The sequence below is a fragment of the Schistocerca cancellata genome, chromosome 1 (assembly GCF_023864275.1).
Source record: "Schistocerca cancellata isolate TAMUIC-IGC-003103 chromosome 1, iqSchCanc2.1, whole genome shotgun sequence".
In the NCBI taxonomy this organism is placed as follows: domain Eukaryota; kingdom Metazoa; phylum Arthropoda; class Insecta; order Orthoptera; family Acrididae; genus Schistocerca; species Schistocerca cancellata.
Window position 1 is genome coordinate 719,976,382 of NC_064626.1, and position 5,539 is coordinate 719,981,920.

Sequence of the window (5,539 nt, forward strand, 5' to 3'; positions counted from 1 at the left end):
TTTGTAACTATTATTTCAAACTGCTGTATAAACTTCTTACAGCTTTCAGAATAAACATATCGTTTACTGCATTCCTCTATCGATCTTTGTTTTCGAGATATTTAATTTTGAAATCAGGGAGTCCTTTTCTGGACCCCCTGTACCTGTTTTGTATAAGTCGTAAATGAATGGTTGCCACTATTAAAGCTCCAACAATTATATTGTGCAGCAGCTTCTGTTTCTTTAGTCGTATCCTTATAGTTATTTTATTCCGCGGAGGGTCCCTCGCATTTCGACCGCCTATTCTACTAGGTACATGTGTTCCTAGTGCATGGTCAATTGTTCTTCTAAATCTGAGCCCAGTTCTTAATGTCCAAGGTTGCAAGTATTGGCACGTTTGTGTAGAGATTTTTAATGCCAGTTTAAAGTCTATAAAAAGACCATATGACCCGCCAAATTTCCAACAGTACTTAGCCAAATTTCTGCAAGACATGTTGAAAAAATCATTTGTTTTCCATAATAATTATTCTGTTACTAATAGTCAAGGTTTAGTTAATAAAATTAAAGATGTTCACTGTGACAGAGATACGAAATTACTTTAGTTTGACATTAAAAATCTCTGCACAGACGTGCCAGTACTTGCAACCTTAGACATAGTAGAAAAAATTTATGTTCATTCAAAAAAGACTTACCTGATGAGCAAATTACGAAGTTTATGAACTTACTTCGTACCGTAGTGAAATACTATTATTTTCAGTTTAATGGAAAGCTATGGGAAACCCCTTAATAGGAATCCTTGCAGATGTATTCATTAATTCCTTAGAAGTAAAATTTTTCATTAGTTTCTCAGCATCAGCTGTAGGCATTCTTTCACACACTAGAAACGTCGACGACATCTTGATCACTTACAACGGGCCTAACGACGGTATTGATCGACTTTTCAAAATTTTTAACGAGTTTCATGAAAATATTTTTTTCACTTGTGAACTTGATAATGAGTTCCGGCAGTTAAAATTTCTAGATCTCACTCGTACGATAGTAGACGACAAAATTAGTTTCCATATATTCAAAAAAGAAACCATTTCTGATCAAATTATACCTTTCACTTCAGTACACCCACATTCTTATAAGAAAGCTTTTTTTCATTCAGCTATCCACAGAGCCACCTCCACCCCTCTTTCTAGTGAAAATCTAAAATCTGAAATCTGTCTGATTAAACTATTGCAGTCAATAAAGGCTATGACACTTCCATAGTAGATAATATTTTTAGTAGTAAAACCAATAAGAGAATCTTCACCTTAGACATTTCTAATAATGAACCTAATGAAAAGAAAAAATTTTCCCTATACCATTTCTGTGTCCAGTTTCTTACAAAATATAGCGTCTGCTTCAAAATAAGTATAACTGTAGAGTAGCATTTTCCACTAATAATTCTTTAAAAAATAACATCATACCTAACTTGGAACCTACACTTTCCCTTTTAATAAACTCTGGTGTTTATAAAATTATTTGCAACGATTGTCCCGCCCAATACATAGGGCAAACAGGCCGAGCTATTTCGATAAGATACAAAGAACATCTTCTACAGAAAAATGGCACCAATGTTCCAATGCTCATAATTCAACGTTCACCGATCATTTATTAATCACAGAGCATAATCCTAAAGATTTAAAAGACGTCCCGATCTTGCACTCAGAGAAAAAGGCTTTAGGCTTAACATCTTAGAAGAGCTAGAAATTTTTAAACACTTATCTCTGAAGGACAGTTTCAATCTTAACGAACAGTTGCAATTAAGCAACAAAAACTTTTTTCAAGGTATAGAGTCGCTAATTAAAATTGCCTGAAAGGGGATAGTCTCCTCAATGTAGTCTCCTCAACATCGTTTTTCCTTTCAATCTTACGTTTTATCTGTATATTACCTGAACTGTGTTTTCTTTTGCAAAAAAGACTGTTACATCATGTTGCAACTTTCATGCTCTGGTTCCTATTTGTTACCAGTAATATTTAAAATTGTCTTTGCAATGCCTCATTTACTTTTAAGTTATTTGTGTTTCGATTACTTCCAGCTAGGTTGCGCGGATCTGCTTTCGTGTCCACTTCGTGGCTGCCTCGACGTGATAGCCGTCTAGTCTGACGGTAGCGGCTGTATTATGCCGCTCTTGGCCCTAAGTGCCTACCGGTTGTCATTATATCCCACCGAGAATTTTATCTGGTTTACAATTATACTTCTACATTTTAGTTTTTATTCCTGTGACATTCTGTGTGACGAGAGCACTTGTGCTCAGACGTTTTAAACCATGGTGTATAAGTACATTCTGTTTGTACGTGATTTATGGAAGTAATGCTATTAAGTGTATTTTATTTCAATCTATGTCATTATACTTTTAGGTATTCCATGTAACTTTTTATTCTGATGAAGAGTGTGAAGAGTGCCCTAGCGTAATCGAAGCCGTGGTCAATTGACAAAATTTTGTGCAAGCGAAGTGGCTGTATATACGTTCTGTAACTCTTAAGATACAATTAATTTTTGTCAACCAGCGATATTCTTATTCTTTTATTTTCTTTCGATGTCTTTTTTCCCCTAAGTAGTCTACTCTGTACCCCATGGGTCTGTTTCTCGTCATTGTGGCACTTATTTCTGTCACTGATGACGTCACAATGTAATCTTCATGTAACGACGGAAAAGTTATGTCATCGGGAGTTGGAGAAGGTTAGTCGTTTCAGTTTTCTTGCGAATTTTGACAGAAATACTTCTCGATTCTATGTAACGTGAAAAACTGTTGCACGTAGGTTTTTGAAAACACAGTGTTAAGTGGTTCTGCCGTCTACGGTACTTGCGTTTTCATTTTTTTGAGATACACAGCATAAAAAGGAATCCATTTTCATTCTTTTCAGCACATTAACTTGAGCGTACCTGAAGTGGTGATGTTCAGCGACGCTGCTGTGTCGACCGTGTGGCCTAACGGATAAGGCGTCGGACTTCGGATCCGAAGATTGCAGGTTCGAGTCCTGTCACGGTCGATGAGATTTTTCTTTCACAATTTCGCTTAATTTTCTTCAGCTTCTCACATTCGTTCAAAATTACCACTGTGTCATGATTCTATTCCCCATACAAAGAGGTGATATTTTACGTTCGACGCTTTAAATGATGAGTAATAAAGGTCTCTTAGCGGTATGAAACAAGACTATGCAATAAACAGTCACTATATAGTTTTCGTTCAGAAATGTGTTTCAGGTTGAAATGATGCCGTCACGACCGTATTTTTAACATGTTCCGACATAGATATCGCAAGCTCGATGGTACTGCGCTGTTATCGGTTCTTCATGACGCATAGATAAGATAAATGCACAATAAAAGTTTTGCACCGAACTGCTCCACAACACTGTGCGACTGATCCCGGCGGAGGTTCGAGTCCTCCCTCGGGTATGGGTGTGTGTGTTTGTCCTTAGGATAATTTAGGTTAAGTAGTGTGTAAGCTTAGGGACTGATGACCTTAGCAGTTAAGTCCCATAATATTTCACAAACATTTGAAAATTTTTTGCTCCACAACAGTGCCATCCTTTGTAATTATTTCACGAAAGAGTAAGGAATTACTGGTTCAGCTCTCTGCCCCCTATTTCTGTATTTTTAATCTAGTCGTGGCAGCCATAAAATAGAATTACCCTCTTTTGAGTCTGTTTTCTGTGGGAAATTTAACACTGCGATAAATCTACAAACGTTATTATAAAGTGACAGGGATTTTAGCACTCTCCTTGATTAAGCGTGGAACGGTGCTATTCGCTTCGTTGCAGTCGTAGGAAACACCGACGATAATATGTGACCCAGGGTTTATAAAGTTATCGGGAAGGTGAGCTCTACTCTATTAAAATTAAATATTAACGAGATTTTCACCGATCCGCCAAGCGAACCCGAGCCTCATGGACATCGCTTATTCTAGACAGCTTTGATCTCTGTGCCTACTGCGACACCACATGCTATCTAGTGGAGTTGCATGCACGCGACGCGGTAAGGAAAGAATACAAGCGGAGCAGAAACGAATGGGAAACCATTGCGAGAATAATGGCTGTGGATGGGAAAATACTCTTAGTCGACTTTTACAGAGTGCAGATGTTATTTCTTTCATCATAAACAATGTTTTCCGCAACTCTGACAAATGGCAGATTTAATTTCATTTAGCATAATCGATGACGTATGCAACTATGTCATACATTATTTAAATAATAAAATACAGAATCAGTTACGCTTTCATGCAGTATTCTTGTGTACTCCTTGCTTAAACGTGGTGTGGCAGGGATTGTGGGGTTGGTGGTTATCGAGTTCCTGCATGTCTTGAAATTGTGCATGTTTTTGTGATTTTCAATGCATAAATCTGGGAAATTAATGCTACATTTTCTCTGATATTTAGCTGTGACATTTATTTTCTTGCCGGTATTTTTCAATAAATTTATGACATTAGTGCTGGGACACGCGATTACCCAATTCTGGGTAACTGACTGTCTCTGTCGCTCGGTGCTGCACACCGTAGCTCGCCCCAACAGCCAGTAGCGAATGTCATTCTGATACACCATGGTGAGTTTGGTGTCGGTGCTGTTTCGTTCTCCACAGCTATGTTTGCGTTGTGGTCAAGATGAACATTTTCTACAGCGTTCAGTTGGAAGTCTTTCCTCAAACCAGCTAAGACGTATTGTTAAAGTATTTTATATGAGGCAGTAGTTTTCTTATCTGACAAACGTGTCGTCCGTAGTACACTTAAGGTTTAGGTTGTGCCTAAATAAAAGTAAGGGATGGTCCCTAATAGCGGGTAGCAGTAGGTTGCACTGTTTCAGTTACCCAACATTTGGCGCCAGTTTATAGAAACAAATGTTCCAAATTATATTCTAGATGCCTCCTTTCCAGTGTTTTAGACATACAGACGTTGGGCCATTGAATATCGGGGTTTACTGCAGAGCCGCAACAATGAAAGTGGATACAAATGGTTTCAAAAAATGTGGCATCTATCCTTGTGACTCTCTGGTTTCTTCACCTATGGATTTTCCTAGTCAGAAACATGCAGAAAGAGCACAAGGCCTCAGATGCCCAGCAGGGCCATTGTCGACTGCAGTTAATGGAATGCAAGAAACAGCGGGTTTTGCTTTTGAAATCATCCCACGTCCTGTACTTTCAACATCAAACCCAACAGCAAGGGCAAGTAAAGCAGCAGTATTGATGTTATCTCTTTTTATACAGGGTTAGGAGCAGTTCCTGGCTAAAGAGAGAAAGAAAGTCAAGACGACAGGTAAGACATTATCTTCAACAAAACCTACTCCAGGAGCTTCATTTGATGCATCTGATAGACCTTAAACATCTGGGACTGCCAAAAGCAAGCTCTTCGTAAGAAAGAATCAGAGAGTCGCCAAGAAGAAGGATCACGCGAAGAAAACTCTGATTCAAGAGTTGATGAAACCATGTTGACAGACTCATCGTCTGAATATGACGAGGACGAGGAGTACATTTAGTGCGATCAAATTGGTAAACTGATACCTCTACAAATTAAAAGCATCGGTTGCTTTCGCCATTGTT

General features: G+C 38.3%; 1 non-coding gene across 1 annotated transcript; it reads left to right on the top strand.

Moving 5' to 3' along the window:
- Nucleotides 1-2,927: 2,927 nt before the first annotated feature.
- On the top strand, nucleotides 2,928-3,000 carry Trnar-ucg (transfer RNA arginine (anticodon UCG)). Its single transcript has one exon. It is a non-coding gene; the product is annotated as a tRNA-Arg (tRNA).
- Nucleotides 3,001-5,539: the final 2,539 nt, after the last annotated feature.